Below are 17,416 nucleotides of genomic sequence, written 5' to 3'. Positions count from 1 at the left end.
GGTTAAATGGTTTGTTCTTACATTGTCTCTAAAAGTGCACTGGTCAATTCAGTTTCTTTAGAAGGTACCTAGGAGAACTATAGAGTCTCCAACTATCTATGTCTCATAACCAGACATCATAGGTTCTCCTAACAATCATACTGAGATCAATAGCCCTTTGATCCTTAGATTGTGAATATGTTGTTTTAAGCAAATCATGAAGAGTTTGTTCATGCAAATCTATATTTGACTCTTCATTTGTTGTTAGGTTTGTTTCAGGACTAAAGACTAAGGTTTATTATAAATCTTCAAACAAACAAGAAAGAATGAATGAAAGTTTCAACTTTTTATTAATTATTCAGCAGTTACAAGCAAGAGTCTTTGTAAGACTTTATTATATCAAATATATATAAGTTATGACTACTACTCTTCTTGTGGGCACCAATGCCAACATAATCATTATCGTTTCAAAACGAAGAACTCATCTCTGTTCAAACTTCATGTCATTTGTGCGAGTCAAAATTGTGATTTGCCGGTCCATGTAGTGAAGCTGAAGAACACAGATTTTTTTTAAATTAGAAGATAAAATTTCATCTCCGCTCAAACTTCATGTCATTTCAAACTGATTTCTTCTGGAATTTCCTAACTTAATTTCATAGATGCATTTTGTGACACATCTATCACGAAGTGGATGCATTTCGTGACACATCTGCCACGAAATTAACCAAGACAATTAACAAATGTAATTGACCGTGTGTATGTCTTTATGTTTCAAGATATGATCCAAAGCACAATTATTCTGCGGTGGACAGACAAAAATTTCAACCGCAAACTATTGCAATCTTGGTTAGAGAGAGGGTGAAACACAAATTTATTGATCCAAGTATACATAGTTGTACCCCGAATGAGATCCAGAGTTACATGCGAACAAAGGTTGGAGTCAATATTTCATACAGAAAAACATGGAGGGTAAAAGAATGTTTAATATCGTCTTTATATGGGACTGAGGATGAGTCGTATGCCTCCCTTGTAAAATACAAATACATGTTAGAGCAAAAAGAATCCAGGTTCTCTCATCGACCTAAAAACTAATAGTCCTAAATACTTCATGTAATTTTTCGTTTCTTTGGCTCCGTTCAGAGAGGGATGTAAGTATTGTCGGCCTATCGTTATTGTTTTGCAACCTTCTTGACAGACTATCACAAGGGCAGCATGATTACGGCTTCCGCGATGGACGCGAATGAACAAATATTCCTGCTTGCCTATGGTGTTGGTGAGTTGAAAACTTTGAAGTCCTGATTTTCCTTCTTCAACAAACTTAAGGAAGCATTAGGGGAGAGAGATAACATGGTCATTGTATCCGACTGAAACACCGGGATCATTAACGCCGTGAAGAAAGTCTTTCCAAGAGCAGAACATGGTTTTTGCGCATACCACGTGAAGAATAACGTCAAGGAAAAATTAAAAAAACTTGGCAAGGAATTCAATTGGAAATTCGACGGTAAAACCAAAGCGTATACTATATTTGAATATCAAAAGTTTATGGGAATGTTGGACAAGGAAGACCCATATATACGGCTGTACCTTGTGAACGAAGTAGGAAATGAGAAGTGGGCATGTTGTTTCTTCAAGACCTCAAGGTATACGATCATGACTTCAAACAACGCATAGTCTTTGAATGTGTTAACTGTCAAAGCAAGATCATTTTCAATAGTGAAGTGCCTTGATTGGTTGAGGGAGAGAATGCAAGTTTGGTTCTACCAACAAAGAGAAAATACGTCATCAACTCTTAGCGCTCCGTGTCGGTATAGTTCGATTGCCATCTTCTATTGGTACTTGCTCATGTCCTTCTGTTTCAAATCAGACAAGGGAAGGCCGTGTGCCAAAAACTTGGCAGTCTTGATAAAAAAACATGCCACACTAATTTCTGAAGGAAAACAAACATGCGTAAATTGAAATGTATACTTAAAAATGTGAAATTAAGAATTAAAATGTTTACCCATTGTCTTGTTGTGGCATTTGATCATAGTGGATGACCTTGAATATTTCATCTTTGAAGAGTAGAACGCTGGCAAAATGTAGAACAAATGGTAAAATGGTGGCTACGTTTCTGACTTCCGTGTCCACAAGCGTCTGATGTCTAGAGGTGGAACTCATGGAGTCATACACCGTTATACACCTTGAACGTACGTTGACAACAAGAAGATACCAGTGCCCATCGTCTATGATAGGGATGAAGACATCATCGACGCCATCCCATGGGTCCACCAGTTGCTCCGATCTAGACTACCCGGTAATGTGGTCGATGACACATTTTTTCAGTTTCTTTTTCAAAAATATCCCCGGGTCTTGGCTAGCGCTGAACTCACTGTAAGTATCTCGAAGATACTTACAGAAGATTGTGGACATGACGGTGAAAGAGTGACACAGCAAACCCGCATTTTTCTTCTTCCGAAGGTAATACTTCGCGACGTCAACATGCTACATGACAAAAGATAAATTATTTCTTGGAAGTTATAAATTTGGGAAATCCGTGACGGACTCAGTTCATTTCATGACATATGTGTCACGAAGTGAGTCCACTTTGTGACAGATGTTTCACGGACTCAATCCACTTCGTGACAGATGTGTCACAAAGTGCATCCACTTCGTGACAGATGTGTCACGAAATGAACTGAGTATGTGACACATCTATCACGAAGTGGATGCACTTTTGTGACAGATCTGTCACGAAGTGGACTGAGTCCGTGACACATCATTCATAAAGTGGATGCACTTCGTGACACATGTATCACGAAATGAACTGAGTCTGTGACACATCTGTCACAAAATGATCTGTATAACAAGTCTTATTTTAAAAATTACTAACACACATTAATACCTGATCAGACAACCAACTGTCATCGTGCTACAGGTTATAGAAGAAGGTCTTCTGGTTTATAGCCATTTGACCAAGTTCTATTGAAGGCGCTATGTTTTTTTCCTCCGATTTATATTTGGGTTTGCCCTGAGATATGGTTTTGTGGCTCCTCTTCAAGCCGACACTGATCCTCAACTTCATGACGGCAACATCAGCATGGTTAGGTCGTTTGGTGACTTCTGACATTGGCGTTGCGGTCGAGTAAGAGGGTGAGGAAATTGTCCAATCCCCCATGGAAGTTGAACCCAAAATCTTTTATGTTGGTTTCAGGTACACACCTTTTCCTCTCATACACATATGAGTCAATGACATAATAAGTGAAACAATTACATAAAGTTAATTACATCAACTATGTAGCATGAGCTGATTAAGTTCTTGATCGATGTGTCACGAACTTGCCCACTTCGTGACCAATGTGTCACGAACTCATTCACTCTGTGACCGATGTATCACGAAGTGGGCGAGTCTGTGACACATAGGTTGCAAAGTGGGCGAGTCTGTGAGACTTTGGTCACGAAGTGGGTGAGTTTGTGACACATCGGTCACGAACTTAATCACTTCGTTACCGATATGTCACGAACCAGGATCCAAATGGTTTTGTGACACTTACCTTTCGGGAGATCGGAGTTGACGGACTCTCCGAGGCCGCCACAACGCCTGAAGTCTCGGTTTTTTTTACTCTGTATCAAACATAAAACAAACCAAGGCAACCCAATCATCATAAATAAGCCACATATGGGTCTCTTAGTTTGTATTCCATACTTTTTTTTTATCTTTGTTGCGACAATGAATGCGCCATCATCGGAATTATTTGATGGCTGATCATTCTTCCTTTTTGAAGCCATCCTTGGGCTTCGTCGAACAACTGCCGAGGCCTCACCGGCCTTGGTCGATTTTGACTTCGTCATTATAGAGAAGATAAAACATCAAACAAATCAAGTCACCAAATTTCAACAACATCATGACCAAATTTCAACTCAACACCCGGGAATACAAATTAATTAATCTCACACACAAACAAACACGTACAAAAATTAATCCGGCAACAAATTAATCCGGCAATACCAAAATGGATCGCCGAAACAAATATGCAACTCATCAATCCTGTTTCTAGGTTTATATAGTCAAGTAATTACAAAAAAAAAATACTTCAATGAAAGTCATTAGCATAAATTTCGGATCAATTTCTCTCACACAAATACTTCAAACATACAACTAATTCTCACACAAATACTTCAAACAAACTCTACAAACGTGCAACTAATTCTCATTAAAATAACCATAAATTGACGTTTCTAGAGAAACTCACTCTAGAAAAAAATGGGTAGCCGGAAATACTTTGCCTTCGCCGAGATCTGGCTTGCCGGCCGAAGAGATAGAGAGTGAGGATGGGTAGCCGGAAATACTTAGCCTTCGCCGAGATCTGGGTCGCCGACCGAAGAGAAAGAGAGTGAGGATGGGTCGCCGACCGAAGAGAAAGAGAGTGAGGATGGGTCACCAAAATCTTGGATTGCGCGTAGGTTGAGCGAGCATGGACGACCTTGTTTGGGTTCTGTGTTTTTTGAGCGAGAAAGAAAGAGAAAGAGAAAGAGAGGTAGAAAAAGAGAGAAAGAAATCTGTGAGGCAATCGGAGAGAAAGAAAGAGGGAAAGAAAGAATTGTGGCTGGTTTCGCGTGGGTTGAGCGAGAAAGAGAGAATGAGAAAGAGATGGACGAAGTGGTGGGTAAGAAGATGAAAGGTCGTTTGGTTTCGCGTGGGTTGAGCGATAGAAGTTTTCTTTATTTTTCGTTCAAATTAAATTTAAGGGTATAATAGTCTTTACTCATTGGGGTAGGTATTATGTGTCAAATTTTTAGTTTTGACCTATATTTGGTAAGTGACGTTCACTTGGTATTATTAGTGTCAATCTCCCAACAAATTAATTAATATTTCCATAAATAAATAATAAAAACTCCATCACATTAGCTCTAATGTTTAGAGAGAAGAAAACAAAAATTAGTCATATAATTTAGAATACTGAAATAACAATTGCCAATGAACACAATCGCTTATAACCAATAATTAACAATGAATAATTGTGCATAAAACCCAAAAAATTAAAATCAACAAGTTATTAACATATATTAACGATTATTGTAGATTATTTACTGTATAATTTAGAATACAAACCATAAAATAATAAACCCAACAAAAAATTTAACAGTTATTACCGATTATTATATTATGGAATAATATATATATATAATATTATTGATCATTGTTGAAAAAAGAAATAAGAACGTGAACATGCTCGATTTCATTACTGGCCATTAATCCAATGTGCGTTTGTAAAATTTCAATTGACTCAAAGTCATGATAATATTTGTGAGAAGTTTGTACGTATTTTGAGACTTATCGCTACAGTAAAAATCAAAAGAAACATTAATGAACCATTCAGAGAGAGAGAGAGAGAGAGAGAGAGATAACGTGAAAAAGGGAGAGGGAGGTTAGAAAATTTGAGATCCTAATAATTAGGAATTTTTTGAATAATTTTTTTTTTTCGAAAGTTAAATTTAATTATCTAATTAATAATGGTAATAAAGGTATAAATCATCTGCCACGTCAACTTGTTGGTTATTTGTCTAATATTTTTTAAACCTTGACTATATTGAAATTTACACGTTTGAAGTGACCTAATTACTGACAAAACTCTTTTTATAATAAGCTAGAAATTTTATGTTATGTTCTTACATCACCCTTCAGTTTCGATTGCTCACTTTGAAGAAACGGAAGTTTTGTTCTGGTTGCAGCGCTAGACAAAATTTTGGTTCCATGCACATGTCCAGCGAAACGACCGACAAGGACCGAGAATGGTCTTCTAATTTTAAAAAATTGCGAACCTTTGATTTTACAAATTTATAATTAACTAAGCAACCAAATGTTGAAGATCTACTAAATATCTATTTTTTTTGTAAATTTTAAATAAATAGTCATTATGGTGATGTGACACTGTTTGAACATTTTTAGCATTACATTTATGACATTGAAGTCTGATGGTTTATTTACAATAATTTACAGCTATTAACATCTTTCTTTTACTTTGTTAATAAAATCGCATGGCTATTTATTTATAAATTTACTAAAGATTGTTTATATGCAAAAAATTTGAGTTTTCGTATAGTTATATATCTAGAGAGCTATTGATTTTATTACCGTTGGAGTATTGAATGGCCCAAAATATATAAGCATGTTTGGCGTTGGGTCTCGATTTTTTAAGGGGTTAAATTTTATTCTCTAATTGTCATTGCTTCTATAAATACATGCATTTCTTTTCATTCTACTCACAACTCTCCAACCCACAATCTCTCTAGCTCCATTACCATAGTTACATCATACACCGAACTTCTTCTTGTTTTTCTCGTCATGCCTCTTTTTTCTCACACACCTCCAATATCTTCTTATCTTCCTCAACAATATCCCCATAATACATAACAACCTCCATAACCCACCACCACAACATCCTTATAACACACACAACCACAACCTCATTATCAATTAACCGGCATAGTATATCAAGACTAATTGCATAGATCACAACGACAAAAGGGATGACTAAAAGGAAGACGACGATCCGCCACCTCTATCACAAGACCCACCATCTCCACTACCTCCACAACATTATCCACAACCTCCAAATGAGGATTCAAATCCATAACTAATACCAAATAAAAAGGCGAGCGCGATCTAACAATGTTGTAATATTTTACAAAAATTGGTGAAGAGGACGACCGAGAGAGTCAATGTAACAAGTGTGGCAAGATTATGAAAGTGGATAGCACCAAGCAATGGAATTCCTCATTAATACATCACTGCATGGTGTGCGTGTCAGTCGAATTTTTTTAATCTCAAGTAAGTACACACGATCTCGTAGAGTTTAGGAACGAACTTCTCCAATATATCATTTATATCGACTAGTCATTTCGTCACGTAGATGGTTTTATTAGATTCATGCATTATTTAGTGTTGGTATTCAAATCATGTCTAGAAGAATACTACAACGAGATATTATCAAATATTTTCGAGAAGATAAGAAATAATGAAAGCTAATTTTTTTGTCGGGGTCATTTAGTGTAGCGTTAACGCTGTACTTATGGTCGAGAAAATTCAAGAACAGATTTCATGAGTGTGTTAGTTCGTAACACAGACGAGGGTTGAAATAGAAAGCAAGAGAATTGTGCCTTTACGATAATAAAAGATAGTCCTACCACCAACAACATCTTAGAAATCTTATAAGAAGTAATGGAAAAGTGGCATACACTTAATATAGTCATGTATATACCCTTTGAAGATACCATGAACAATAATTTCATGGTTAGAGCTTTACAGCGCACGATACATTCTTACAAAAACATAAGGAAAACAAATTGTACGAAATGTAGGCGTAGTAGCTTATTTTCCATTTTTTGCTAGAACGTATGCCCTTGTACTACTGAGTATGTAGCATATTATTGGAGAAAAGTTCCCTCAATTATGTTTATTTTATTTTCATTGATCTATTCGTATAACCATTTGGTATCAGATTCACTGGTTGCAGGAATTGGGCCATTGTCCACACTGAATTGAAGTCCATGATGAGGCCGAGCACTCGGGGCGAGGGTGCAAGTCCACAATGAGCCCCTAGACGAAGAGGCGAGTTCACGGAGAGCCCATAAGTGGGGAGGTGAGCCCACGACGAGGAATTGAACCCACAACGAGACCATGGATGATGAAGTCAACTTGTAGTGAGCCCATGGGCGAGGAGGTGGGCTTCTAGAAAGAAAAGGATGTTGGAATTGATCTAGGGTTTAAGAAAAAGTTTAACGCTTCGCAAAGCGGCAGAATTTTAAAAATTTTCTTTTCAAGTAAAAACAGTTTTTACTAAGCTAGACAAAGAGCAAGTACATGTAATTAAAAACTATTATGAGTATAAAAGTTTACTAACCTTTCTTGAAGCTTGAACTTTGAAGAAGCTTTTGAAAAGTTTGCAACGCTCGTCTCCCCTCGTAGCACGTCTCTCTTTCTTTCCTCGGCACCTCGAGCAACCACGAAAGTTTCTATCACTAAATCACACGAAATAAAGGAATTAGTGAGTGGGCACTTTTAAACACTACGACTTAAGAACGAGTCTTGAAGTCGCAGAGCTAAACACTAGGTCGAATGAGGACCTAGGTGCCAAAACAAAAAATCGAAAATAAACTAGAGAGAGAGAGAGGAAGGGGTGGCCAAAGTTCTAGAGAGAGAGTCTCTCAAATCTCTTAAACTTGGATGAATGAAAAGTGTGGAATGAGGCTCCTATTTATAGGAGAGGTCTCACCTTCAATAAGGTAGTTTCCTCTTCTATAGAATATCACATATTCATGAGCCAATTTCCCTTTTCCTTCAAAGAGTCACACGGCCAAGACTTGCCAAGCAAGTCCTTGGATTTGTTTCCTCTTTTATTTGCTTCTCTCTTGACTCATTTGGGCGCCCACCTTGGTTTCCCCTTAGGGGAAATTTGTTTCCTCTTTTTCTTTTGGCAAGTATCTTCATACATTCATGCACAAAATATTCTCTATTTATTTGGGTATGTTGGGCGCCTATACCATCTAGAAAAAGGCTTCTAGAAGCTTTTCCATTTGTTCAATACAACATGAAAAAGGCCCATTAAGAATTTTCAATAAAATTCTTATGAAATGAAATTAATCCACAAGGCCCAATTAATCTTATTATGGCCGAGTGTTACTTGTCATCAGATGACCATGTCAAAAAAATTTATTGACATTCATTTCATCCTATGTCTCAAAAGACAAAAATACCCTTTTGACAATTTTCGTTCTTGTTTTGACTTAGCTTCCAGTTTAACTATTCCTAATCGATGTGATTCGTGACAGTGACCTCATGGACCCAAATGAACAAAGCTTGAGCTAAACACTTGGACTCAAAAATTCACAAACCTTTTCCAAGTTTAGCTTAATGCCAACTGACTCCACTAAAGAGTTGACACTGAAAATCTCTCGGTTCAAATGAATTTATTTTCTACTCAAGAATTCAACCTAATTATGATGAGTGGATCCACTGAATATTATCTATGTTTACCCTTCATGAATGTCATCAGCTAGTCGGGATTTACTAAATTACCATTTTACCATTCTAGCTGTTATTTCCTCAACTCCTTTGTCGCTTGTGAATAAGTTAGAAACAATGTATTGACGAGGAGCTAACAAGTCACATTGTTTCATCCAAAAGAGTCAGGACTCAATTTGGACACTGGCCAGTTCATTTATTCACACTCCAAGGAACAAAGCATGAGGTGACATACATTGCATTTCAGCAATCTTGTACATGAATTCCATATCTATGAGAACTTCACAAAGTTACTCATGACATTCTCACAACTTAGTACTTCACCAATAGGCCCTGTTCGGAATCACATAGTGAGTCCGAACTCCGACTTTCTCAAATGAGAATACTAAGGTGTGAAATGACATGTCTCATTTCAGGATTAAGGTAAGCACGATGCAATTCATACGTAGTGACTTCGAGACATAAGAGGTTAAATGGTTTGTTCTTATCTTGTCTATAGAAGTGCACTGGTCAATTCAGTACCTTCAGAAGATACCTAGAAGAACTATAGAGTCTCCAACTCTCAATGCCTCATAACCAGACATCATAGATTCTTCTAACAATCATACTGAGGTCAATAGTCCTTTGACCCTTAGATTGCGAATATATCGTTTTAAGCAAACTACGAAGAGTTTGTTCATGCAAATCTACATTTGTCTCTTCGTAAGTTGTTTAGTTTGTTTATGGACTAAAGACTAAGGTTTTATCATAAAGCTTCAAACAAGGAAGATTGAATGAACGTTTCAACTTTTTATTAATGAATAAGCAATTACAAGCAAGAGTCTTCATGAGACTTTATTACATCAAATGCATAATATAAAGATTACAACTCTTCTTGTGGGCACCATTGACAACAAAGGAGCCCACAGTTAGCCTGTTGGTGATGAGGTGAGATGTGGCAACTGGTGAGCCCGTGGTGAACCCATGAGCAGAGAGGCAAGCTCACGGCGAGGATGAAGTGAGCTTGCGGTGAGAGGCATGGTGTGGGGTCTTTGGCTCGAGGTCTTGAGGTCTTGGCGTAAGGAATTTCATCTATGCAATTGGGCCTTGATCTCAGTGGTGTTCTCGTGTCCGTTTTCATATCTTAATATGTCGTTCTTGTTGGAATTGATCTAGGGTTAAGAAAATATTTAACGCTTCGAGCAAGCGACGAAATTTAAAAATTTTCTTTAAAACAAGTAAAACGTTTTTACTAACCTAGACAAAGAGAAAGTACATATAAATAAAACTATAAATGAGCATTATATGTTTACTAACCTTTGAGAAGCTTGAACATTGAGAAGAGTTAGGATGGTTGAAACATTCGTCTCCCCTCGCAGCACGTGTCTCTTCTTTCCTCGGGAACTCGAGCAACCACGAAAGTTTCTATCACAATAATCACTCGAGAAAGAAAGGAATTAGTGTGTGGGCACTTTTTAAACACGACGACTCAAGAACAAGTCTCAAAGTCGAAGAGCTAAAACACTAGGTCAAATGTGGACCTAGGTGCCAAAACAAAAACGAAAAGAAAACTAGAGAGAGCGAGTGAAGGGGGCGGCCAAGGTTCTAGAGAAAGAGGCTCTTAATCTCTAAAACTTTGGAATGAATAAACGAAGCCTCTATTTATAGGGGAGGGATTACCTTCAATAAGGTAGTTTCCTCTTCTATAAAATATCATATATTCATGAGCAAAATTTGCTCCTTACCCTATAGAGTCACACGGCCAAACATAATCCAAGCAAGTCCTTGGATTTGTTTCCTCTTTTATTTTGCTCTCTCCTTGCCTCTAATTGCCGCCCACTTCATTTCCCATTAGAGAAAACTTGTTTCCTCTTTTTCTTTTGGCAAGTATCTTGATACATTAATGCATAAAATTGGTCTCCTTTTTCCTCTTATTTGGAAGGCCAAGACACCTTTTAGAAGGTGTTTCTAGATTTTTCTTCATTTGTTCATGACAACATAAAAAATGCCCATTTAGAATTTTCAAGTAAAATTCTATGAAATGAAATTAATCCACGAGGCCCAATAAACTTGTTATGGCCGAGTGATTTAAGTCATCATATGACCATGTCAAAAAAATTATTGACATTCATTTCGTCCTATGTCCAAAAGGACAGAAATATCCTTTTGATAATTTTCGTAAAACTTGTCTCGTTCTTGTTTTGACTTAGCTTCTAGTTTAACTATTCCTACTCGATATGATTTGTGATAGTGACCTCATGGACCCAAATGAACAAAACTTGAGCTAAACACTTGGACTCAAAAGTTCACAAACCTTTTCCAAGTTTAGCTTAATGTCAACTGATTCCACTAAAGAGTTGACACTGAAAATCTCTCGGTTCAAATGAATTTATTTTCTACTCAAGAATTCAACATAATTATAATGAGTGGATCCACATAATATTATCAGTGTTTACCCTTCATGAATATATCAGCTAGTCGGGATTTACAAAATTACCATTTTACCATTCTTGCTGTTATTTCCTCAACTCCTTTGTCGCTTGTGAATAAGTTAGAAACAATATATTGACGAGGAGCTAACAAGTCACATTGATTCATCCAAAAGAGTCATGACTCAATTTGGACACTGGCCAGTTCATTTATTCACATTCCAATGAACAAAGCATGAGGTGATATACATTGCATTTCAGGAATCTTGTACATAAATTCCATATCTATGAGAACTTCACAAAGTTACTCATGACATCTTCATAACTTAGTACTTCACCAATAGGTCTTGTTAAGATTCACATAGTGAATCCGAACTCTGACTTTCTCAAATGAGAATACGTAAGCTATGAAATGACATGTCTCATTTCAGGATTGAGGTAAGCATGATGCAATTCATACGTAGTGACTTCAAGACATAAGAGGTTAAATTGTTTGTTCTTATCTTGTCTCTAGAAGTGCACTGGTCAATTCAGTACCTTCAGAAGATACCTAGAAGAACTATAGAGTCTCCAACTCTCAATGTCCTATAACCAGACATCATAGATTCTCCTAACAATCGTACTGAGGTCAATAGTCATTTGACCCTTAGATTGCGAATATATCATTTTAAGCATAAAGCTTCAGACAAGGAAGAGTAAATGAACGTTTCAACTTTTATTATTAAATAAGCAATTACAAGCAAGAGTCTTCGTGAGACTTTATTACATCAAATGTACATAAGTAAAGACTACAACTCTTCTTGTGGGCACCATTGACAATAGTTCTTTCCTTGTGAAAAATGACTGCATAAAACTCGATATATTTGATATTAAGCGAAGGAAAAGTGAAATGTAAATGGAACAACGCCTAGTCACTTCGCAGACTAACGGCCCAAGTTCAAAATACAAAGAGAAAATGATCAATTCACTACCATTTCATAACTCAATCTCCACTTTCCGCCAAAATTATAATTTGGACAAAAATATTAGTGGGCTCAATAAGTAAATACTTTTTTTCCCTCTCTATTCTTCTTTCTCCCCTTTCATCTTTCTCTCATTCTCCATCTAAAATGAAAGAAACGATGAAATATTAGGTTAGACCGCCATGGGAAAGGTAAATGGAAATCACATGCTAGACAAGTTCTACCATATCGCGAAATGGCTAAAGATTTCGAGCGTCATGAAAGTTCGTCCAGTTCAACGCCAAGTACGAGTTCCTCCGATCATCTCAATCGAGGCTCGATCTCTACTCCGGTCCCGGAGAACGGATGCAAGTGGCGGTGCAACGAGTTCTGGCCGAAAGCCTCGTCGTCGGAGTCGACCTCGTTAGCATCATTCCGGTCTACAACGCTTAAACTAGAAATCACTTGCATCGACGAGTGTCATGCCAAGCTCCGCCGCGTCATGGAATAGTCCATTCCTCACCTTTCGACCTCGTTCTCCACCACAAATCTTTGTTGTGGTCGCATGAGGCCACAAGCTCCGGCGAACCTCCAACGTATCTGGTTCGTCCACGCTCTTAGGGCTTCGTCACCAGAGATCTGATCTCTTCTTCTTCGAAATTTTATTCGGCGTCTCTTAGCAGAGGCTCTAACATTTTGAGCTCGCTCTTCAGGCTCTTGATTTTGCGGTGGATCTTGGCGAGTGATCATGCTTCGTCGATCAACAGCTCGATCGTGAGCTTCTCGATGATCGGGCCCTAGAACAAATCCATAATTGAATGGGTCGCAGAGATCGAGCTTCTTGTTGATTGAGCTGTCTCAATATTTTTTTTTATTGATTTAATAATATAGTTTGTCATGAGCTTTGTTGGTAATTCCTGTGACGACCCGACTTTTTGGACCGTCTTACTTATCTTACTTTTTAAAATTTAGAAAATTCTTTAGAAAACTAGGAGAATTTTTTTTTTTAAAACACATCGAATCAAGGCGAACTAAAAGTTTAAAGATCTTAAAAAAGAAACAAAAGCATTTAAGAAAAATATGAAGATTGCATATTGAACACTTCATGAGAAGTACTTAACCAAAATTGAAAATACGAATTTAAAACCAAACATAGTAGGGCCTCGGCCCGAAAAATTTCCCCAGTAGAGCCTTGGCCCGGGAAACTTCTCCTTAATACCTCTCGAGGCGATACGACTACCTTGTTTATCTTTATCTTTTCACTTTTAAAATTACATTACATACTGATATGACATGTACATAAAAACTTTCAAACATATGCTCATACAATACATGACTAAAAAAATATAAAACATGTACATTCTCAAATCTACTTTAACTTAACAGTGCATAGTCGACCAAACATAAATCCAACTACAACAATCAAACACACAAACAAATAAAGAAAACCTTACTCAAACATATAAAGCTTTAAACAAACTATAACATGAATTACTAATCATCATATTTAATTTTGAACTAATCTGTGTTGTAGTGAGATTACTCTCACCTGGATATCGAAGGTTACGACTCGGAACTTAATTGGGATAAAAAGCTACCGGAGACAGCTAAGGAAAGGATTCAAGACATACTGTAGGTTCTCGAAATTTTCAGAAACGACATTCAACGTGAAATTACCAAAATACCCTTGGCCATTAGGGTTTCGGTGAAAAACTAAAACTCTGAGAAAACTTCTGTAAAAATTCCAGTACGTATAAAACATAATTTTGATCACTTTTGTAAAGGAAACACGGCCAAAATAATTTTTAACTATTTATTAGAAACAAAAGAAGTGCTAAAATCTAACTTTAAAATTTTTGCCAAAAACTGTCTGCGCACAGTTTGTAAAATAATCAGAAAATATTCTGTATTTGATAAAAATATGTTTCGATTAAAGGTTTAGATAGAAGGCATTTAAACCTAACTATTTCAAAAAGAATCAACGCAAAACCAAATTTGTTGAATCCACAGTAAGCGTTTAAAGTCTGAAAATCGGAAATAGGTATCAGGTCTGAGTACTGATTTTAAAATAATCGGAAAATATTATGTATTTCATAAAAATATTTTTTTATTAAAGATTTAGATAGAAGACACTTAAAACTAACGTTTTAAAAAAGAATCAACGCAAAAACATACTTTTTGAAACTAGGGCAAGCGTTTTAAGAAACCGTTTTCAAGGAATCCGAACTAGATAGAAAAGAAAGCATACCTAATTAGAGCTACGAATTTCCAAACAAAGAGAGGAATAAGGGAGGGAGAGCAGAGAAGAAGCGTTAAAAGAAAAGGATGAGATACTTATATATGGTTTAATTAATCCCTAAAAGCCCAAACCCTAATTCTACTTCTAATTATAAAAATATTAATTATTATTATTATAATTTTATAAAAACTATTATATGCACATGCACGTAGTAGTGACAATATAAATAACTTTATATATACATATATATATATATATATATATATATATATAAAACGTATAATAAAAGTAAACTGATTATATATATAAGTATATATATATATCACGTAACTTAGTAACTTTTATATATATATATATATATATGTATATATAAACGTTAAATAACTTATATATATCATGTTATATAAAATAAAGTAATATGTATACTTTAATTTGTTATATATTATATATATATATATATATATATATATATATATATATATATATAGATAGATAGTATGTACACATGACTTATTTATAATATATAACTTATATATATTATATCCATATTTTGTAATCTAAAGAGCATATTAAATTTAAAAATATACCCTAAACCATGCACAAATCATTCACTACTATTTTATTAAAAAAAAAAATACTAACGTCACTCGAACACAAAAATTTTAGTTTTTTAATTAAGCTTAAAATTTGGAATTTCACAATTCCTTTGATTGTACACTTGATCAAAGAGAATGGTTATTATTTAGACAATGAAGGAGATATGCAATTTGAATTGTAGACATCTTGAGATATTTGCAACTAAAGGGGATATTTATTTACAAATCATGTCAAATTTTTTTTACAAGCTAATGTTTTCAATAATACTTCTTTGATTATCTTAGATCGTATGAATACTATGCTATATATACTTTAATCATCATGAAATATACTTATTATTAATTTAGACATATTATGTTATTGATCAAATTTAGTTTAACATTTATTTATTTATTTATTTTTTTACATAAACACGTGATTGACACATATTGCAACAAATGAACAAACTTTTAAGTGTTATCATTTGTTAATATATATATATATATATATATATATATATATATATATATCAATAAATCATATTATTTATTGACATCTATGTCAACAAGTCAACAAACTTTTTAGTGTTGTTATTTGTTGACTTATATATGTCAACAAACTGTATCAATTTTTGACATATATATGTCAACAAATTGTTAAACAAATTCAGATTTAAAAAAAAAAAAATCCTAACGAGACTTGAAAAAAATAAATAGGTAAAAAAGTAAAGAAAAAGGGTAAAAATAGATAAAAAAAAAAATATATTCTCTCTTATCATTCTATTAATATTTTTGTCCAAATTATAGTTTTGGTGCAAAATGAGAATTGAGTTATTAAATGGTAGTATATTAGTCATTTTCTCAAATACAAATGCGCCGACTCGTCAGCCCAACCCAATAAAAATTAGGGTTCATAAGTTTTTAAATATAAAAAGCCATGCCACAGTCCTATTCCTCCGCGCTCGTTCAAGAGCTTCTCTGCTTCTTTGTTTTTGCCTCATATAGTCTGTTTCGGTAGGGTTGCAGAAACTGCGTTTGATCATGTTTGTGAAGTGAAATCTATTGTTACATTTGAATATGAAAGCATTTTCAGTTTGTTGTTGAAATTTTGGTTTGAAATTGATTCAATAACTATGATTATGACATTGTAACTAGCTGAATTTGTAGACTCTGAAGGAAATTGAGCATTGATCTATTTTCTCTGTTCGGATAGTGCATCTTGGAAACTGATTACCAGCGCTTTTTCTCGGTATGCGCTGTGTATGAGCAGACGCCATAGCTGTTTCGTATGAAAACTTTGAGGTCTATTTATCGATTTTGGGATTTTATTTATTTTGATTTTCTGTAACTCTACAAAATTGTCGAAGCTTGTTATACAGCACGAATGTTTTCTCTGTAGGACTATAATTTCTCTCGAGTCTAATCGCTCGTTCCTCACCCGAGCTATGTGTCGATTATGTCTTTGCTTTACGAAATCAGGTGATGAGAAAAATAACTGCAACAATATGAGGATTCGTTCCATGATTCTCTGTACTTAAGTCTCTGATGATTCTTTCTTTAGTTTAATATATTTTTAACTAGGCTATATATTTTTTTTAAAATCTGTAGTCGAACTCTTTCCTTAGGTGTGATATGTGATTCTCCAAACGTGTTGGTATCTATGTCTATTTTAATGTCTTTAATTTCGTCGAGGAATACCTGAAATTAGTTGAGCATAAAAGTAATTTTTAACATCATAAGATTCGCTTCACGAAACTCTACATATTTTTCAACTTGTTTAGCAGAAATGATGAGTATCATTTGGTCCGTGTTTCTGATTTAACCGTGACCGATAAACCAAATTTAGCACACTCTGATCACTCTTTACATGTTTGTTTCTCATTATTTCACAATTTGCGTTTGATAACTATCATTACCTCTGATTTCATGCTTTAACTAGGCAATATAGAGCATGAGCAGATAGTTTCTCGAAAAACATTTCTGAGAGTTTCAATCAGCATTGGTTTCTCTGTTTGTATATTTGTTCGGCTTTGCTGTGACGATGTATGAATTAAACTAACACATGTCAGACTTCGGAGACATTCGTCAGTGAGATTAAAAATTCAAATATCCTGAGCATAGAATTTATTCTTGTTGTTAATTTTGATGGATGTGACGATTATTTCCCCAGATGATCGAAGCTGATTATACTGTGCGAATAATTTCTCTTTTAGAGAATCCAAGCCAATATTCCGATCCATCATGAACTCCCCTCGTATTAGGCATTGATTCCT

The 17,416-nt window shown here is 35.2% G+C and overlaps 3 non-coding genes across 3 annotated transcripts; all 3 read left to right on the top strand.

Annotated features, from left to right (window-relative positions):
* Nucleotides 1-16,615: 16,615 nt before the first annotated feature.
* On the top strand, nucleotides 16,616-16,694 carry LOC149401649 (small nucleolar RNA Z199). Its single transcript, XR_016296881.1, has one exon. It is a non-coding gene; the product is annotated as a small nucleolar RNA Z199 (small nucleolar RNA).
* Nucleotides 16,695-17,170: 476 nt separating this feature from the next.
* LOC149401648 (small nucleolar RNA R64/Z200 family) lies at nucleotides 17,171-17,265 on the top strand. Its single transcript, XR_016296892.1, has one exon. It is a non-coding gene; the product is annotated as a small nucleolar RNA R64/Z200 family (small nucleolar RNA).
* Nucleotides 17,266-17,288: 23 nt separating this feature from the next.
* Nucleotides 17,289-17,383, top strand: LOC149401647 (small nucleolar RNA Z103). Its single transcript, XR_016296859.1, has one exon. It is a non-coding gene; the product is annotated as a small nucleolar RNA Z103 (small nucleolar RNA).
* The last annotated feature ends 33 nt before the right edge of the window (nucleotides 17,384-17,416 follow it).

This window comes from Urtica dioica, chromosome 4, assembly GCF_054948205.1.
Source record: "Urtica dioica subsp. dioica isolate 48M chromosome 4, U.dioica_male_clone48M_v1_H2, whole genome shotgun sequence".
Taxonomy (NCBI): domain Eukaryota; kingdom Viridiplantae; phylum Streptophyta; class Magnoliopsida; order Rosales; family Urticaceae; genus Urtica; species Urtica dioica.
Note: the sequence above shows the minus strand (reverse complement) of the source record. Positions and strands in the feature narration are given on the sequence as shown.